Genomic DNA, 21,792 nt, shown 5'->3' with positions numbered 1-21,792 from the left:
AGGAATTTTAGTGGTATATGTGCACCTTTGCTAGATACCATAAAGGGTAGGGTCAAGTCTAAGTTCAAGAGGACCTTAGAAGCAGAGAAATTCTTTGAAATGTTAAAGAAGCAAGTAGCTAGCCAACCTGTTTTGCAATTGCCTAGCTTTGGGAAAATTTTCACTATAGAGTGTGATGCAAGTGGCCTAGCAGTAGTGGGAGTGTTGAGTCAAGAAGGAAGGCTAGTAGCCTTCTTTAGTGAAAAGCTAAATGAAGTCAAAAAGAAGTATTCACCTTATGACCTAGAACTCTATGCCCTAGTTCAGTCTCTTAGGAAGTGTAGGCACTACCTATTACCCAAGGAATTTGTGGTCTTTACAGAAAATCAAGCTCTCAGCTACATTAACACCCAAGAAAAGTTGAGTAATAGGCATTTGAAGTGGATGGAGCACTTGCAAGCTTTCACCTTCACAATCAAGCATAAGAAAGGGCAGATAAATAAAGTGGCAGGTGCATTGAGCAGAAGGTTGTTAACAGTTCAAGAGGTATAGTTGCATAGCATTGGGATAGAGAGCTTCAAGAGTCTCTATAAGGAGGATGAAGACTTTGCTAAGGCATACAAGGTATGTTCTAACTTTGAGAATCACTTTCATAGCAAGTTCTCTGAATTCACATTACAAAATGGATTGTTGTTCAAGGGTAACCAGTTGTGTATACCAAGAGGTTCAATAAGGGAGAACCTAATTCAAGAGAAGCACAGTTCAAGCCTAAGTGGACACTTTGGTGTGAGCAAGACCTTGGAATTAGTGCAAAGTTTCTACTATTGGCCCAAACTAGTCAGAGATGTGACTAAGTATGTGGAGCAATGCATGGTATGTATGAAAGCTAAGGGAGATATGAGTAATGCAAGTCTTTATCAGCCCTTACCAGTCCCAAATAGGCCATGGGAGTGTGTGACCATGGACTTCATAGTAGGTCTTCCTAAGACAAAACAAGGATATGACAGTATCTATGTAGTTGTTGACAAGTTCAGCAAGATGGGGCACTTCATTCCATGAAAAACCAATGATGCAAGCCAAACTGCACATTTGTTCTTCAAAGAGGTTGTGAGGATTCATGGACTTCCATTGAGCATAGTTTCAGATAGGAATGTAAAATTCATGAGTCACTTTTGGAAGACCTTGTAGAGTACACTTGGTACAAACTTGTCATTTGGTTCAGCATGCAAACCTCAAACTGATGGTCAGACTGAGGTGGTCAACAGGGTGCTAGATAATCTCTTGAGGTGCCTAACTAAGGAGTATGGGCAGACTTGGGAAGTCATCATTCCCCAAGCAAAGTATGCCTACAATGATAGTAGGAATAAAACCACAGGTAAAAGTCCCTTTAAAATTGTATATGGTATGCATCCAAGGGGTGTGTATGAGTTGAGGGATCTTGGAGAGATGGAACATAGGAGTGGACATGCTGAGGATTTTGCCCAAACCATGAAAGAAATCCAAGAGCAAGTCAAGAAAACTATTCAAGACAATACACAAAAAGTGAAAGCCAAGGTGGATGAAAGAAGGAAGGACATTCAGTTTGTCGTTGGAGATTATGTCATGGTACATCTGAACAAATCCAAATTAAAAAAAGGTATACCAACCAAGCTACCAATGAAAAGAGGGGGACCTTGCAAAATAATAGCCAATGCCTATAAAATTGATTTGCCATCAAATTTGGGCATCTCTCCTATTTTCAATGTGCAACATTTGGTTGAATTCAAGGGTACACTACCTCAGAGCAGTCAAGGAATTGATACGGATTTGGAACCTGTAGTAGTAGCTTCATCAAGCAAGTTGGAAGCTGAACAAATGTTGGATTCCAGAGTAAAGAAGGCCACCAGACATCGGGTGTATATGGAGCATCTCATCAAATGGAAGAGTAAACCTGATTCATAAGCAACTTGGCTTGCTGAGGCAGATTTCAACAAGGCAGGCATCCTTCAAGGCCTATTGTCCACAGGAGTGACAGTTTTCTTTTGTGGGGGAGTATGGTGTAGGGGCACCTAGGTAGGCTTATGAAAAAACTAGGGCTCCTAAGGTGTTTTGACTTGTAGTGGTGCTATCCACACCACTAGGTCAATAATAGAGCTAGCCTAGTCCTAAGGTGAACTTGTTCAAGGTAAGTTGCTCATAGTTGCTCAACAAGGTCAAATTGAGCATTTTTTTGTTTATTAGGGTAGAGTGGTCACATGAGTGTTTCTAGGACCTTACATGTTTTTCATTCATTAGATGCTCTTGGCAAGGTTTGACAACCTTTGGAGCAAGTGTAAGGGTCAAACACTCAAAACTACAAAAATTGCTCAAAATTTGTCAATGTTGTCATTGACAAGTTTGACAACTTTTTGTTGCAATCGAGCAACCTTTTAGTAGGAGCTTTTGTAACTGTCTAAAGCAGTTGGAATCAGTATGGGGATGTGTTTATAAGGCCATCCTCAGCCTTTTGGCAGGGTTGAAAGTTTGTGAAGATTCTATAAGTACAAACTGAACAACAAGTTCATTATCATAGTTTTATGCTTTTTGAGATTTTGGCATTTTAATGGATTAGTTTGAAAATTGGTATTGTTTGAAGTGTTAGAAGAGGTTAATGTACGATACTGTACAATGCTAGTTTTTGATTTTGTAGAGTTTTAGTTGCTTGTTTAAATTGTTTTGGTTTTTGCTAGCCTGTTGTTTTGTACCAAGTGAGTGAGCAAAATAGAGTCATAACTCCCTTTCCCACCATAGGGTTTGTATGGCCTTTTGGGATTTGAGAGATGACTCCTTGTACATATTGTACAAAAAAGGAGGGCCCTTGGAAGGAAAATTAAGTGATTTTATGATGATGCCCTAGGCGAGCCAGAGATGCATGGCTAGGGATCACAGTCAAGTGCAAAGTTGTTTGCAGTGGTTGAATGTTTGTGATACTTTAACTAGAGCCTAGAATGTGTTGGAGGATGTTGTGGTGAAGCCCCAACTTCAGTGGGAGGCATTGAGGGATGTCCTATGGGAGGCAAAACCATATTTTCATTAGACAGCCTACTAAACCCTTAAAACCCTTGTTTTAAGGCTAAATTTGTGCCTATACTGTACGGACAAGTTGAGAACCCTAGAGTCTAGACCACCAAAATCCTTGAGGTCTCTGAAGAGTGTTTGGATAAGTGGTTTATTTGACCTCTTGTTAAGGACTTTTGCAAGATATTTGGGATTTCTTCATTAGAAAGGCTAATTGCTTGTAGCCCTATTTCAAGCAATTTTGTGAAATCTTGCATGATTTTTGGAACTCGATTAGGATTTCAAGTTTGGTTGTGGTTGTGAATCTTGGGGTCATATGAATATTTGGGGTTGGTTGCATTGTGGAGAGTTATTGTTCTTACATTGGTGTGCACTAGTTGAAAAGCCTAGGACCTCTCTGTTAGGATCCTAATGAGAATAGGGTAACTAGTAACGCTATTAGGTCAAGAGAAAGACCTAAGGTATCCCTAGGAGTAGTTAGGGTGGGAGCAAGACTAGTTATCACATCACTTTCAGTGTGTAAAGGAAAACAATTTAGAATGTTAAAGTTACAATGAGAAAGAATTTTAAAAGAAAAAAATCAAGAGAGAGGAAATATAAACTAACTGACAAGATATTAGAGAATGAAAATTAAGTAATGGCTATTAAGAGAGTATTCAAAATCATAATAATAATTTATTACACAAATATGAAAAATGTTACAAAAAAAAAAGATATGATGGTGCTCAATGAGAGAAATTGTTAACATCTGGTTATGAGGAATTCATCCGCATATGCATGAAGAATCGGTAGGACCATCATCCTATTGATTTCGAGAGTAGGAAGCTTAGAGGTCTTTAGAGAGTTTATAGTGTTTAGGTGAAGGAAATGTTGGCCATTAGGCATGCTTTGGCCAAGTTCAGGAAGTACTTTGTGGGTAGAACATTTTGTATTAAAATTGATCATAATAGCCTGAGGTATATCTTTGGATAGTGAGACTTGAATGAGGATAAATGAAAGTGGGTCAGCAAGTTTTTTTTTTTTAAGAGGGGTAAACGCTTTGACTTGGAGCTATGAACCAGTGAGGCCACAAATGGGGGACCTCATCCCCATGAGATTTGAACCTTGATGGCAAGGATAACAACGCAACAACTTAACCATCACAACATGCCACTATTCGGGTCAGCAAGTTAGTGCCATATGAATTTAACATATCCATAAGTTATTGCAAGTTATTGCTTTTGTTTCTTCTCTGTCACTATTTGGTGCTTCTGCTTTGGTTGGCTCTTCTGTTTGTATGCTTAGTCCCATAAACCGTGTTGGTTTTTTCGTGGACATTAATAATATTATCTTATCTTATCTTATGTCAAAGGTACTCCGAATGTTGTAGTTGATGCTCTATCTAGACCCCCTCATTTGGGCTCTATGGTTAAGATACTAGAGGATAAGAGGCACTTGATTATTGCTGCGTATGCCAAGAACCAATGAGCTTATGGTGTTATTAATGGTTCTATACAGGACAGCAAGTACTCTCTTGTGAATTAACTTATCATTTACAAAGGGAAAATATTTTGGTCCCATGACTTGGTGTGATGAACCTGGTGCTGAAAACCTTTCATGATTCAACTTTAGCTATTCATCCTATGTAATGTAAGACCTAAAGGCACATTCAGGAAAGATTTGCATGGAAAGGGATCAAGACAAATCTTCTTTGGTATGTCAAAAATTGCTCTATTTGTCAGCAAAACAAATAGCAGCATGCATTTTCTAGTGGATAGGAAGTGAGAATGTTTATCTTTGGATTTCATTGTGGGCTTGCCAAAAGCCCAAGGAAGATATCACATATATGTCATGGTTGACCAGTTGATGAAATATGCTCACTTTTTCTAGATCACTACCACATATTTAGCTACTCAAGAGGTAGATATATCCTTCGGTGAGTTATTTGGATTGTACGATTTTCCTTAGAGCATTGTGAGTGGCAAAGGCGGTTTATGAGCCATTGTCGGTAGGAGTTGTTTAGATTATGTGGGACTAAGTTGACTTCGAGCACAAGCTACCACCCTCAGATAGACAAAGATAACCAAAATATGGGTGGAAGGTTAACTACATAACTATGTTGTCGGGCGGCAAAAAGCTTGGGTAAGATGGATTTATTTATATGAGTATTGCTATAATTCCACTTACCATATGATGATTCAAATAATACGATTCAGGGTGCTATATAGTTATGATGTCTGTGCCTAGCTTCCTTGATTTATTACTTAGTAATAGCATGGTGCCTAATGTTGGTGATGTTTTGCAGGAGAATCGGGATATCATGAGGGACTTATGACATAATATAAAGAGGGAAGAGAACAATGTGTTGAACATAGGAAAGTTGGGCAATAATTTGAGATAGTGGATATGGTCTATGTCATGTTGCATCCCTACAAGTGTTTCTTGTATGGGGTAAATAGTTTAATGCATATAGACAATAGACAAGAACATGTAACACAACAATATTCCTTTTATTATTCGCATATATGCTGAAGGGATTACATAGTGCTTCCAATGATGATTACAACAATGATTCAAAGTCCATTCCAGACAATGTACATATACCATTCCAAAGGGGTGACTCAATCGTCACACCCATTCGGATATAATTAATTCTATTTGTCGGCTACATAATAATTATCGACAACATGCTAATCTACCTGTCGGTTATTTTATAACTTTACTGACAACATCATCCCCCTCAAAAAGAAAAGTCGTCTCCGGACGACAATTACAAAATATCCACCTATGCCGCTTTCTCTGCTTCTAACTCCTGGGTACACTGAGCCAAGTGTTGTTGTACAGCCTTCAACTGGATGATCAGCTCCTCCCAAGCTCTCTATGCATCCACTAAGACAGCTTCACGTCCAACACCTGCTCTAAGTGCCTCAAAGTGTAGCACCCCTCTAGAAAGGCTTACTCAAGTGCTCTCTCCACCTCTGGCACACAAACACTCCATGCCTGCAGCAGCTCCAGGTCTCATCAACTGGTTATACTTCCCACGATTGATAATTGAAGCGTCTGGGGTCTAGGGGGCAATGCCCCCAACGAGGTCTTGGGACAACGCTCTTAAAGCCACACAGAACTCCATAGAACACACCATTTTTGTGATTTTCTTCTGATTCCACACTCTTTCTGGCAACTGCTTATGTTTTACTACTTGTTTATGTCTTTCTCTTCCCTTTGGCATCATACGTTATTCATTCTGAACATTTTTTATTTGTCGTCTTTTTTTCTTTTTTTTTAGCTATAGATTTTTCTTATTCCTACAAACTCCATTTGTTCTTCTGCTTAGTTAGGTCAATTACCCCTCGACACACAAAAATTCTTTTGCTACCCTGGCGTCTGTACGACCCTCCGTCGAGACTTCATAAATGGCTTCTAGCTTCTGCTATCCTCTTGTATTCATCCAGTACTGAAACGTACATGTTGTATGGATCATGTGAAACATTAAAAAAAACGTATAGTGCATACACAAGCAAGGAAATGGCGTATAGAACAAGTGTAGAGAATGTTGTACAAACTCCTATCTTGCTACTATATGGGGTACAATAAAGGTGTTAATTAGTACAGTGGTTTCTCTACTTCTAATTTTTCCGTACAGTGTCCATCAAATGCTCTATAATTGTCGAACAGTGATTATACCCTCTATTTCTACTTTACTCACCGTATTGTGTCTTCCTCTTGATGTCTGTATGATCTCTGGCTATTCTGTACGGTTTTTATAAATTACTGGCTTGGGCAAGAAGAAGGCCGTATGGTGAAATCCATTGTCCACACACCGTACTGGATCCTTTGTTAACTCCTCCTATGATGTGTTTATCGTACGATCATGGTGAGGTACATAAAAGGCCATACGGTCCTTAGATTTTTGAATATATATTTTTCCCTTTGTCGTATGGTGATCTACCATGGCTATCTTGCACATGCATTCTCTTCCTTACCTTTGTACGTCGTATACTCCATATTGCTAAAACATCATTACTTTTCCCTTGGCGTATGGTGAATATGGTCTTGTGGCTGTATGATGACTATCTTGCTGCCGTATGGTGACTTTGTTGGCTACCATACGGTGACTTTAATTTTTTTTTTCAATTTTTTTCTCTTTTTCAATTTTCTCTCTCTGTTTTTTATTTTTTTTAACTACTGGTCCTCATTGTTTGTCGATGAGGGAACAGTTCTGGTATGATATATTTTTAACTTGGAACCGTTCACTGTTTCTGGAATTTCCTGCCCGTCCAATGTCCATAGCTTTATTGCTCGCTATTCCCATATTTGGTATGGTTCGACCCATTTGACTCTGAACTTTCAAGGTTTGATTTCATTCCACCCGTTATACTTCAACACTAACTGGCCTAGTTGAAACTTATTTAATTTTAGGTGTTTATCATGCCATGCTTTGTATCTGTTCTGTCACCTCCGTGGCCCATTGTGTCTGCAATCGTCACTCATCAAGTTTATTTAAGTTACGCAATCTCTCCCTCAGGTTTTCCATATCGCCTAGTTTGTTCTCGAAACTCGATACTATGAATTCCGTCGGCTTCCATTCCTTGCCGTCAATAACTATATTCTTGATTTTAGAGCCTTCACTCCATATTGCTGAAGTTGTTATTAAACCCTTCCTCTTTGTTTCATGTGCATACCGTATGATGTGTTTTCCTTATTGCTAGCACCTTTCTACCATAGTCATGGTTCAACATAACATTTTCTTTCTGCATGGTTTGTTTATTGTGTATCGTACAGTGGAATCTTTCCTTTTTCTGGGTTCGTATTGTATGTTCTTCCCTTCGGCTTTTGTTGTAACTGCCTTTTCTTCTTCTGCTTCTCTGTATTCCTTCGAACATTCATTTCCCTCTTCTTTTTCACCTTTGTTGACCCTTAACATATTACAGCTCGTAAAGAGCTCGTAATCCTCCATCTGCTAGTGGAAAAGGCCGTTCACCGAATCCAAATCATCGTCAGTCGATCCACCTTCCAACCGTAGGACTCCTTCCTCATTGGGTTCCAATTGTTGCTTTCCTTCATCCTCTTCTTCGAAATCAGATGATACGGCTTCTTCGCCCACCATTTGTGTGTAAATCAATAATAATTTTTCATCCTTTGCTTTCCATTGATAGTGTATTCTTCTTCCAGTCATGCTTAGCCTTTGCTTGTACAAGCCATCCTCGGCCCAGAATGGCGTCATATCCTCTCCTCTTTAGCGAGATGACGAGGAAATTTAGTAAGAACGGTTGTGTTCCAATAGTCATTGGTTGTGCCATCAAGATCCCAAGAGGTTTAATGCCATGTTGGTCCATCGTTAGTAATTAGAATGTAGGTGGCCACAATGTTGGCTGTCCCAACTTCTTCCAGGTATCTTCTGGTAGGAAGTTTTCCCCAGAACCTCCATCCACAATTGTGTCTGAAAGGACCGTTCCTAATATACCCATCCTGACGACTGTCGGATGCTGTCCAGATGTAAGTGCTAGCAACATTGGGTCCATTGTACTTGCTCCACTTTTCTTCTCCCTTCCATTTGCTGTACTTGCTCCACTTTCCTTTTCCCTTCCATGTTCTCCCGGTGGTTTAGCAACTGGAGCAATGTTTGTAAGTGTCGATCGAAGTTGAGGCATTGTGAGCAGCAGATCGTTTATTATGACTGGTACTTTAGTTTGTAATATCTGCCATATGATGTTTTGTTCTGCGCAATTCCTTGTTGAGGTACTGGTAGTGTCCTTCAATTGTGATTTCTCTACCTGCGTTGCTTTCTCAATTTCCGCCCACACTTCTTCCAATCTTTTCTTTTCTTCTGTCATGTCGGGGTATAGTTTTGCTTGTTTATGGGTGATTGCCAAGACTTCTTCTTCATCCACGCCGATGCTGATCAAATTCACTCCTGATTTCGGGCACTTGGCATTTTCATGATCTGTAGGACCGCACCATCTGCATAACAACTTTAGTGCGTTTGTTGATGTATAGTTTCGTGCAAAGTGGCCCCACAAATTGCATGCTCGGCATTGAACAATCGGTTGGTTGTTCGCATTGTATTGAATTTAGCTACGGCCCCCATTATTATTGTTGGTATTGTTGTTTTGCCCTTTTTTATTATTTCTGTACCCACCCGAAATGGCATCATTATTACTGGTGTTTCCGCTCCCTCCTAACGTGGAAGCCTCCTATGTCAGGAGCACTTGTTGATACCCTCTTATTTTCATATTGAAGGGGCATTCTTTTGTGGAATGTCCCATAATCTGACAGATATCATAGAATTGGTTTTCCGGATAGGACCCCTTCGTGTGATCTTGTGTTTTGCATTATGTGCACCATAGCTCATTTCCTTTCATCTCTTTTTATATGTTCTTAAATTCCTTCATCATTTTGATCGTATCTTTCTAGAGAGCTCGGACCTTCTTACTGTCATTTTCGTCACCATTGCTATCTTCTTTCGAAGACGAGTCATCTAAGTTGGATGAGCTACTTTTCTTCTTCTTTTTCGTTTTCTATTTACTCTCTAAGTCCATCACCTGATTGTATGCTTCAGTGTATGATGATGGCGGTACACTCTTCATTTTCTTCCTTAACTTTGGACATAGTCTTTCAATGAACCATCTCTTTTTCAGCCCATCTACCGGCTTACTTTCCATTTTATTTATTAATTCTTTTAGTTTTCTGGCATATACACAGACTGTTTCAATTTTCCCTTGCTTTGTGGTGTAGATTTCGGCTACGATCTCATTGTCGTCTCATAGCAATTGAAACTCAGCGATAAACTCCATTTTAACTGCTCCCCAAGAAGTTAATTTTTGGGGCTCAGTACCGGCAAACCAATCAATTCTTACACCCCTTAGGGATGCTTGAAAATTGTCGGACCCATTCATCTGTGTTAGTTACGCCATTCGCCATCCAAATTGTTTCGCATGTCTTATAGTATCTGATTGGATCGATCGTTCCACCACCATCAAACTTTGGCAATTTTTCCTTTGGTCTAGCCATTACTATTCGAGTTGGAGGTATTTTTTGTGTACCCGCACTGTTTTGCACACCCACGCTATTTTGTGCACCCGCGCTGTTCTGCACACTCGCCCTTTTTTGCACACCCGCACTGTTCTGCACACCCACGTTGTTCTGAACACCCGCGCTATTTCAAACAGTCGTCTTATTTCCAACAACCGCGTTACTTGATGAAAAAGGGATTTCCTCAAGCGAAGTTGTCCGTTCCGGAAGTGTATTGCGGACGAAGAGTTCACTCCACGCTCGTGCTCCCTCAACACTCCGAGCTATGCGAGTGAATTCCCTTCTGTCTGGATTCTCTTCCCTTGGTGGATACAAGTTAAGAATTTCCTCCCTTGTTTCTTCTATCAAATTCAACCACTGTCGAGTCTCTTCCAACAATTCGTCAGTGCTTCAGTGTCCATCGGCAATCTGCTAAAAGCTCCATCTACGATCGGCCTATTATGCCAAAATTAAAATTTCTTGTGCGGTGCGTATTTTATCTTTTCTCTTTATCTTATTTCTCTCCTTGTTAAGCTAATTCGGCATTAGTCTTCATTCCTCTACCTTCGCTCTAGGTCCATTGGGCAACGGGGCCAAATGTTTACTTTATGGGGTAAATAGTTTAATGCATACAGACAATATACAAGAACATGTAACACAGTAGTACTTCTATTATTCGCATATATGCCGAAGAGATTACATAGTGCTTCCAACGATGATTACAACAATGATTCAAAGTCCATTCCGGACGATGTACATATACCATTCCAAAGGGGTGACTCAACCATCGTGCCTATTCGGATATAATTAATTCTATTCGTCGGCCACATAATAATTACCGACAACATGCTAATCTACCTGTCAGCTATTTTATAACTTTACCGACAACAACAGGTAGTCTACTCTTTTGAAGAATGGAGCAGAGGAGCTCAAGCCACACTATTATGTTCTGTTTAGGATTTCTCAGTGGGTAGGTGAGGTGACTTATGAGCTTGATCTACTTGCAGATAGTAGAGTGCACAATGCCTTTCATGTGTCACGTCTCAAGGCGTTAGGATGACATATTATTCTCCATTTTTCTTTACCACCCCTAAATGATGTGGGGAAGTTGGACTTAGTTCCTAAGGCCATTCTTGATTCTAGAGAGAGACATCTTCGAAGATGGGTCATTAGGGAATATTTGGTGAAATGGAGGGACTTGCCGATAGAAGATGCTACTTGGGAGTCAAAGGATATTTTGTAGCACCCAACTTCTTGATAGCTCGAGGACAAGCAATCTTGGGGAGGGTAGATTATAGAGTCCCCTTTATAGCTAGTGTTAGTGGTTGATTTTATGATTTGAGGGTATCTAATTTGAGTTATTACCCTTGGCATAGGTGACATTATTCTTTTCAGTGATATTTGGGATTAGGATGTTACACCTGCATTTTTAGTTGGCTAGTTTTGAGGGCTTACTAATTATAGTAAGTCACTTTTGGCCAGTTGCCACTTTTGGAAAGCCATTTAGGTGTTTGGCTTTACAATTGGACATCTAGATTCTAAGTTAATCACTTGGAGATATTTAATAAGCTAATTATTTGATTAGTCAATTATTAATTAGTTCCACTTAATTAATAATAATGTTAATAGCTTGTTATATGGTTTTGGTGCTAAGTGCATTTGATGATTAATATACAAGTTTGAATTATGATTCCTAGATTTGGTGGGAATATAATTTAATATTATATTTCAAACCTAACATAAGAAAATACACTTTTATGTTATGTGAAAAGTACTCTTGAAGACTTATGATCAATTTTGCACTTCGGAAATATATAAGCCAAAAAATTGACCATCCTATGCATTTTGTCTCTACGAAATTGTGTGAAGAGAAATTTGAGACAAGGGTTTCAAAAGCTTCATGCTTGGAGAATCCTAAACTCTTCCAGTTCTGAGCACTTTGATTTAGTGCATGACCCAATGAATTGTGTGATTGGCTATGGCTTTACCCAAAGGCCATGATTGTGTTTAATAGTGAAGAGTTTGGCGTTTTCTATAATAACCCTCACCGGTTCAGGCTTGACAAACTCCCAATTCTTTTACAATTCAGACGTTTGATAATTTATCAAACACTTGGTAGGCGAGCTTAATTCCACATAAATGACCCTGAATAACTCTAGTAGCTATGTTAATAGATTGCAATATATATATTTTCCTTTTACTTGTGTCCAAAACTTAAAATTTCGTTGGATATCTATCTTGTGAAGTTCGCTGAAAGTGCAAACTGGAAATGAACAGAATAACAATAAAGATAAAAGACACAAGCACACGATTTTATCATGGTTCACCACAAATTGTGGCTACATCCACACTGCAGGGAAGATCTCTATTAATGTAAATGTTTGAAACTTTACATCACAGCTGTAGCTTTAGCTCTTCAAATACAATGAATAATAATGAACCTCCAATACATATTTATAGAGTCTCAAAGGAAATGAAGAGACGAACAATTGGGGTGAAACAATAATAAAATGTGCATAATAAAAGAATGACTGTTGGGCTTTACATATACACCCAACAAACCCCCACTTGAAGTCCAACTGCTGTAATGTACGAGTCTCCCCTAAATTCCCCTACTGTTATTTCTTTACAATGCCAAGAGAAGCTCGACAGAACTCAAACTTCTCTTGTGGAACAGCCTTTGTAAGTGCATCAGCTGGATTCTCCTTGGTATTAATCTTCAAGACTTGAAGTTTTCCATCGTCAAGTTTACTTTGAATGAAATGATAGAGAACCTCAATATACTTAGTCTTGCTATGAAACACTATATTTTTGGCTAAGTCAATGGCACTTTTGCTATCACAATACAAGGCTGATCCTTGTTGAGGACAATCAAAATCACCAAATAAACGTTGCAACCAAATCAACTCTTTTGCTGTTTCAGTGAGAGCAATGTATTCAGCCTCAGTAGCAGAAAGTGAGACCACTTGTTGCAACTTCGATGCCCAACTGATCGCTGCTCCAGCAAAGGTAAAAACATAACCAGTAGTAGATCTTCTATTGTTTAAGTTTTTAGCCATATCTGAATCAGTATAACTTCTGAGTGAAGTGTCTTTGCCACCAAAACACAATACAAAATCAGGAGTGCCTTAAGATATCTTAAGATCCACTTAACCGCATCCAATGTTGTTTACCCGGATTACTCATAAATCTGTTGACAACCCCCACTGCTTGGGCGATATCTGGACGAGTGCAAACCATTGCATACATAAGACTACCCACTGCTGAAGAATATGGGATATTCTTCATGTAGTCTTGTTCTTCTTGTGTCTTGGGACACATCGCTAAAGATAATCTAAAGTGATCAGCGGGAGTTGTGCTGACCGGTTCGGCATTCGCCATGCCAAATCTTTCTAGTACCTTGGGAACATAGTGTTCTTGAGAAAGCTTTATTTCCCTCTTGTGTCTATCACGAATAATGTCCACGCCAAGTATCTGTTTTGCTGCCCCTAATTCTTTCATGGAAAACCTTTTTGACATCTTTTCATTCAATTCTGAAATCAGCTTCATAGACGAGCCGGTGACAAGCATGTCATCAACATAGAGCAATAAAAGAATAAAGGAACCATCAAGTAACTTCTTGTAGTAGACACATGGATCAGATTCACACCGAATGTAATTATCTTTAGTCATGAATCGATCGAACTTGAGGTACCACTGCCTCAGAGCTTACTTGAGACCATATAAGCTCTTCCTCAATCTGCAATATAAGTTTTCTTTACCATGTTTAATAAATCCCTTGGGCTGCATCATGTAGATTTCTTCATTCAGATCACCATGGAGAAATGTCATTTTTACATCCAGCTGTTCAAGTTCAAGATCATGGGTAGCAACTAAACCAAGAATAGCTCGGATTGTAGTCATCTTAACCACGGGAGAGAAGATTTCATTGAAATCTATGCCCTTTTGCTGATCAAAACCTTTAACAACCAGCCTCGCTTTATACCGCTTTTGATTTTTGTCTTCATCTTTGAACCGATAAATCCATCAATTTTTGAGTGCTTTCTGATTTGGTGGCAAAGGAACCAAATCCCAAGTTTTCTTTTGCAGCAAAGAATCCATCTCTTCTTGCATCGCTGCGTCCCATTTGTGAGAATCCAATGCTTTGCAAGCTTCTTTGAAGCTTGTTGGTTCAACTTGGTCTGAAAGCAAGAGTTTTGGCTCTGCTTCTTCGGAGTACAAGAGTTCATAATCAGAGAATCAGGCAGGAAGCCTTCTCTGTCTTGTAGATTTTCTCCATCCTTGAGCATTTTCATTATGATCCGAACGTGCCTATTCTTTATCCTGCGAGTTTGGCGTATGAAATTCAAAGTCACTGCCCTTTGAAGAAGTGTAATGCTTCTTTTGATGTGACAGAGGAATCTATTGTTGAGGAGATGTCTTAGACTCATTCTTGTCACTACACCAAACCCGAGCATTGTTGGAGATGCCCAGAGCCTGAGGAAAGACAGTGCCTTGCTGCGTAGTAGGGGCTTGCAAATTTTCGGGTACTGATGTTTGACCCATGGGGGAACCAATCTCAATATGAATAGGCTGTTTGGTGCTGTACATGTGATTGGGTGAAGGTATTTGTAGTGAGTGATTTGAAGGTGCTCGTGGATGAAGTGCAGATTGCATACCTTTGCAATATCCTTCACCATAAGGGGTGAGAGTTGGTGTCCTTGTCTGAGTGCTCCTTTCTGCTGTTGTGGCATCCTGTTGGTTAATGTGAAAGATGCGCGAGCCATGGGTGAGCTCCTGTTTGCTCACGTTCATCATAGGAATGATATTTTGTGAATCGTAGGAGGAAACAGGGGAGCTTTGGGTGAGCTGCTGACTCGAGTGATTATACGGTGTTCCTTCAACGATTGGTAGGTTCGGCTCAGCCTCATACTAGCGGTAATTGGATTGAACATCCCATGTATGGCCTGTCTGACGACTAGTGTCAGTGTCTTCAATTATAAACTCCTTGTGAGGTTGTCTGACGGGATATGAAAGATGGGACCATGCTCGCGGTCCTTTGCATTCTCCTGACAACAAGGGTCAAGACTATCATCGAATTGGATATAGTCTTTGCTGCATTGACCAGCTGTGCCATTGTACCATGCTCGCGGTCCTTTGCATTCTCCTGACAACAAGGGTCAAGACTATCATCGAATTGGATATAGTCTTTGCTGCATTGACCAGCTGTGCCATTGTTTCCAATGCAGGAATCTTTTCCTTTGGAGGTAACGTGCCTGTGACCAAGGGTATCAGCAAGGAGTGTGCCTTGATCAATATGTTTTCCAATGTCTCTGTACTCAAATAGAGAGTTATCTTCTCTATTCTGATTGTCTGATTCATTAATACTTTGTTCACCAGTGGTATTGGAATAACTCCACATGCTAGTGGATGAAGTGGAAAGAGGGGCACGAGCTAGAACTGAATTGGGAGATAAAACTCTTTAAGGAATATTGTTCTGAATGCTATCAGCATTAAAGTTATTATGAAAAATAGAGAAAGGGGCATATTCACATACCGTTTTTGCTTCATTGTGTAATGCTGGAAATACCTTCTCATTGAAGATGACATCTCTACTTTTGATTATTTTCTTCCCAACTGGATCCCATATACTGAAATCGAATTGGTCTTCACAATAGCCCACAAAAATGCCTTTTTGTGATTTTGGATCAACTTTTTGTCTTTTCTCCTTTGGAACATGTACATAAGCTTCACATCCAAACACCCAGATGTGAGAATATGAAATTTTCTTTCCCAGCCACTCTTCCTTTGGTATGCCAAAGTCCAACCAAGAAGAGGGACTTCGATTGATTAAATATACCATTGTATTACATGCCTCTGCCCAAAACTCCTCGCCTAAACCAGCACTGGAAAGCATACAGCGAGATATCTCAAGAATTGTTCTATTCATCCTCTTCGCTGCTCAAAACTCTCTGCCATTATCCATTTGCAAGCACTTTATTCTGTGGCTGGTCTGATTCTCAACTAAAGCCTTAAAGATTTTAAACTTGCTGAAAACATCAGATTTCTTATGCAATATGTAAATCCATACCTTTCTTGTGCAATCATCAAGGAAGGTAACGAAGAAGTTTGCTCCTTCAATAGAGCTTTCTTCGGTAGGTCCAAACACATCGGAATAAACAAGAGCCAAAGGAGTACCTTTCTTTTCATGTCCGGTCGTCAAGAAGCTGACCTACTTCTGTTTTTCATAGAGACAATGTTCACAAAATTGTAAGTCAACTGATTTCAGCCCCGGTAATTGCTCCCTTTTATGCATAATAGCAAGGCCCTTTTTGCTCATGTGACTAAGCCTTTGATGCCACAATTCTGAATTGCTATCTTCAACTGACATGGCAGCCCCCACTTCACTGATATTTTCTACAATATACAAACTCCCAATCTTGTCTCCTTTTGCAACTAACATGGATCCTTTTGTGACTTTCCATGAATCGGTTAGAGAAGTGACAAAACCTTGTGCAAATAGTTGACTTATGGAAATCAAATTTCTGTTTAGTTTTGGAATATGACGCACATCTTTTAATAGCCATTTAACGTCTCCTTTTAAAGATAATAAAATATCTCCTTTTCCTATTATTTCACATGCCTTATTATCACCCAAGTATACTTCACCGAACTTACCTTCTTGATAATTCAAGAAGCATTCCGTACATGGAGTGGCGTGAAATGATGCGTAGGAATCCAAAACCTATGAGGCTGAAGTAGTCTCGGTTGTAGATAAAATCAGCACACTATCATCTTTGTCATAGACGGTGTTGGCTTGACTTTCCCATGCTCATTCTTGTGCTCTCTTATAACCTCTACAATCATTTTTCAGGTGACCACTTTTGCCACAAAACCAGCAATCTACTCCTTTCCTTTCCCTTGACTTCAAGCGCCTAGCTGATTTTGATCTTCTATGATGATTGTTCCTTCCTCTATTTTGGCTTCTTCCTCTATTTTAGGTGCTGACCGCCGTCAAGGCTTCACCGGATGAGGATTCCTTGTTGCTTCTCCGCATATCCTCACTAAGTAGAGTTGCCATAACTTCATCATAGACCAACTTGCTCTTTGAGGAGTTAGAACTACTAACTGCTGTAACAATGGGATCTCAACTGTCTGGTAATGAACACAACAAGATGATAGCTTTAGATTCATCATCTTGTGTCATGCCAATCGAGGTTGCTTGACATAGCAAAGTGTTCAAATCATTTATGTGATTTGACATCGCAGTCCCATCCTTTATTTTCAGCTTGTAGAGCTTCTTCATAATAAATATTTTATTTGCAGCTGAGGTCATTTTGTACATACTTTGAAGTTTGTCCCAAACTTCCTTGGTCAAAGATTCATTGTGAACATTAATTAAAACATTCTGTGATAAAGAAAGAAATATTGTTGCCTTTTCTTTATCATCAGTTTTAACCCAGTCTTCATCCTTCATTGCAGCCAGTTTCTTTGCTTTTCCCTCAATTGCTACCGCCAAGTCTTGCTGGAATAGCAACGAATGCATTTGAACTTTCCACAAACTGAAATTCTGTCATGAGAATTTCTGCACTTGCAAATCTTCCATGACTCTGGATTTTCAAATACCGGAATCGATTCCAACTACTATGCCAAGCTCTGATACCAATTGTGAAGTTCGCTGAAAGTGCAAATTGGAAATGAACAAAACAGCAATAAAGATAAAAGACACAAACACACGATTTTATCATGGTTCACCGCAAATTGTGGCTACGTCCACATTGCAGGGAAGATCTCTATTAATGTAAATGTTTGAAACTTTACATCACAGCTACAGCTTCAGCTCTTCGAATACAATGAATAATAGTGAACCTCCAATACATATTTATAGTCTCAAAGGAAATGAAGAGACGAACAATTGGAGGGAAACAATAATAAAATGTGCATTATAAAAGAATGACTATTGGGCTTCACATATACACCCAACATATCTATCTATCTATCTATCTATATATATATTTAAAGGAAACAAATATAAATATTTCTAAATCAAATACTAATAATTATGAAGTATTCAACTCACATTAATCACAGGCAATGGAGTATCTTTATTATGCAACAATAAACAACCTTACAAATTACTAATTTTGCACCTCATTTTTGTGTAGAGGCGCTTCCCAAAGTCATGCTGGCAGTTATGGGCATATACTGTCCTCAAAACTGAATCATAGCTGCCTAGAATTCCAAACACATGTCTATATGTTGAATGCAGAACCCCATACTGTGAACATGGGTTTCAATGGAATGATCGCAGACCTCAATGGAGTGATCGCAAGCCTCTAACATGTAACTATAGGCCTCTATAATTGATCGCAGGCCCTCCTAATGTGATCACAGCTAGGAAATAAGACAAACCTCTACCTCAAGCAATGTTGGAAGCCACTCAAAATGCAGTTTGAACCCTTGTAAAACTACACCTAGTATTGCAACTCCTAGGTATCTATGATGCACATTTATAGTGGCAAATATGCAGATGGACAAACTCATGTCGAGTGGTAATTCTTGACGCCTCAATGATAATGATAAATTAGTAAGAAAGTGAATTCCCAAATGCACTTGTGTCTTCAACAAATACTCGTCTTCCTAGCCACAATATTGACAATTTTGGAAGAATGGCAACACAGTAATTTCTAGAATTCAATTTACAAAACCTCTTACCTCAGCTGAAAATTAAATCACAACTCAGATTCCCAACACAACAGTATATCCCAACCACAATGCATACAACAATGGAGACATCAAACAATTCTCAAAACTTAGCTACCAATTCTATTTTACCTTAGCAATGGATTGCAAAAGAGATCACACAACCATCAAAGCCCTCGAAAAAATAATCAAAAGCAAATAGATAATTTGATGCTTTTCTCTCACAATTGGCTCATATTTATAACACAAAATGGCACTTAGCTTCTTCCTCACACGTTTCACTTAAGAAGCTTCATCTTGACAATTTCATTTTATAACATCAAATAACAAAAAGTGCCTTAATAATAATAAAGCGTCATTAATTAATTAATAAGTATGAACCCCAGCTATAAATAACTCCATCTAATGTAGGTGGCGACCACCTACCAGTGCCACCAACTGCACTGCCAAATATGGCAACTACCCAAAATAGACTTACTAAAAATAGAAAGTCCATGACTAAGACCATCAGATCTTAGTGCTAGGTCATGAGGGCCATGATGGTGAACTCGCCTAGCCAACAACAAAGACCTACTAAAAATGGGGACATTATAATCCCCCCTCCCTAAGATTGCTTGTCCCCAAGATATCTTGGAGCAAAATGAACATCACAGTCCACCTGGATCCCAAGGATAGAGCTGTGTAATGTTCCTGTTGTGCACAATGGACTCCTGTAGCACCAACACCGAAATAAGTGATATAATTGATGTAATCATATGAAAACTAACTATAAGTGCTGATGGAGAAAACAACTCATCAAAACTCAACCCAACTAAAACAACAACTTTGTCAACACCTGGGTCCCCATCAAACTAACACTCACACCCAATTGCACTATGGAGATGTTAACAAGCATAGGTACTAACACCAACTCGAACCTTTGCTAAGTTGTCCTAGGTGTGTGGATACTACAAGTGATCTAACTTGCAACCACTGATCCTATCTACAAAAGATGGTGCTAACCCATCCCATAGCGAATGGTATGAAATTGGAGCTAGCCCAAATTGACATGAAACCAAATCCTCTATTTCTGGGTCAAAAGTGAAATGATGAGCACTCCTCACTATGTAATGCTAGTAAAAAGCCCCAATCTTTGTTTGTGACTCATTAGAACCAAACTGGGAATTAGGAGACAACTCCAATCTTTGGCTCTGAACTACTAGCTCTGATACCACTGTAATAGCCCTCACTGGTTCAGGCTTGACGAACTCCCAATTCTTTTACTACTTATACGTTTGACATTTTGTCAAACACTTGGTAGGCAAACTTAATTCCACTGAAATGATGCTGAACAACTCCAATGGTTGTGCTGATCAATTGGAATATATATATTTTCTTTTTACTTGTGTTCAAAACTTTGAATTTCTTTGGATTTTTTCAAAACATATATATACATATATATACATATGCATACATACATACATATATACACACACACACGCACACATACATACACATATATATATATTTGCATATTTGAAGGAAACAAATATAGATAATTTTGAAACAAATATTGATGATTCTGAAGTATTCAACTTACATTAATCATGGACAATTGAGTGTATTTATTATGCAACAATAAACAACCTCACAAATTATAATTTTGCATCTGATTGTTGTGAAGAGGCACTCCCCAAAGTCACGCTGGTAGTTAGGAACATATACTGTCCTAAAAAATGAATCACAGCTCCCTAGAATTCCAAATGCAGATCTATATGCTGAATGCAAACCCCAAATATGTGAATGCAAGCTTCAATGGAATGATCGCAGGCCTCTAATATGTAACCACAGGCCTCTTCAATGCAACCGCAAGCCTCTATAATTGATCACTTGCCCTCCTAATGTGATCGCAGCTAGGTAATTAGACAAACCACTGCCTTAAGCAATCTTAGCGGCCACTCAAAATGCAATTTGAACGCCTGTAAAAGTACGCCCAGTATTGCAGCAACTAGGCATCTATGATGCAGATTTATAGTGGCAAATATGCAGAAGGACAAACTCACACTGGGTAGTAGTTCTTGACACCTCAATGATAATGATAAATCAGTAAGAAAGTGAATTTGCAAATGCAATTGTGTCTTCAGAAAACACTTGTCTTCCTAGCCACAATATTGACAGTAATGGAAGAATGCCAATGTAATTTCTAAAATTCAATTTCCAAAACCTCTTACCTCAGCTGAAGATTGAATCACAATTCAGATTCCCAACACAACAATATCTCCCAACCACAGTGTATATAAAAATGAAGATATCAAACAATTCTCAGTACTCAGCTACCAATTCCATTTTACCTTAGCAATGGATTGGAAAATACATCACACAACCATCAAAACCCTCAGAAGAAATAATCAAAAGAAAATAGACAAATGGATGCTTTTCTCTCACAATGTGGATTCAATTATAACATCAAATAACATGAAGTGCCTTAATAACAATAAAGAATCATTAATTAATTAATAAGAATGAACCCCATCAATAAATAACTCCATCCAATGCATGTGATGACCAACTGCCAGTGCCACCAACCACAACGCCAAATATGGCAACTGCCCAAAATAGACTTACTAAAAATAGCAAGTCCACAATTGAGAACTTCAAATCTCACTGCCAGCTCATGAGGGCTTCGACGGTGAACTAGCCTAGCTAACTATAGAGACATGCTAAAAATGGGGACATTACATTTTCAATCATACTTTTGATTCAGATTATTAGTAGACACAAGAGACAGTAAAAGAACAAAATTACAGCCCATAGAGACCAGCATTTAAATTAAAGGAGGCAGCCTTACTCTTCCCAAGGATCCATGTGAGTTATTAAGGATATTATGAGCATTTGAAGAGGCACATCTTGGGGTTCTGAGCTTCATTTGTTCACTCTAGATTGGTGCCCAAGGATCTTTGGTCATCAGACATATGTTGAAAGCCATCTTGAGTCTATAAATCAAAGTTGCATTCACCTACCAGCTTTTTCCATTGTAATAAATTCATTGCTCATTTGCGTTAGCTGATTTAATTGCGCATTGTTTGCTAAGGATAGTTAATTTCATGGATTATATATATGTATGTA

The 21,792-nt window shown here is 38.9% G+C and overlaps 1 protein-coding gene across 1 annotated transcript in view; it reads right to left on the bottom strand.

Moving 5' to 3' along the window:
- Positions 1-21,792, bottom strand: part of MSH4 (MUTS-like protein 4) — a 342,254-nt gene that overhangs the window by 84,747 nt on the left and 235,715 nt on the right. The gene's annotated exons all lie outside the window — the stretch shown is intronic.

The sequence above is a fragment of the Cupressus sempervirens genome, chromosome 6, assembly GCF_028749045.1.
Source record: "Cupressus sempervirens isolate cs-2001-9-10 chromosome 6, ASM2874904v1, whole genome shotgun sequence".
Classification (NCBI taxonomy): Eukaryota; Viridiplantae; Streptophyta; class Pinopsida; order Cupressales; family Cupressaceae; genus Cupressus; species Cupressus sempervirens.
The sequence above is the reverse complement of the archived record's forward strand: the minus strand, read 5'-3'. Positions and strand labels throughout refer to the sequence as shown.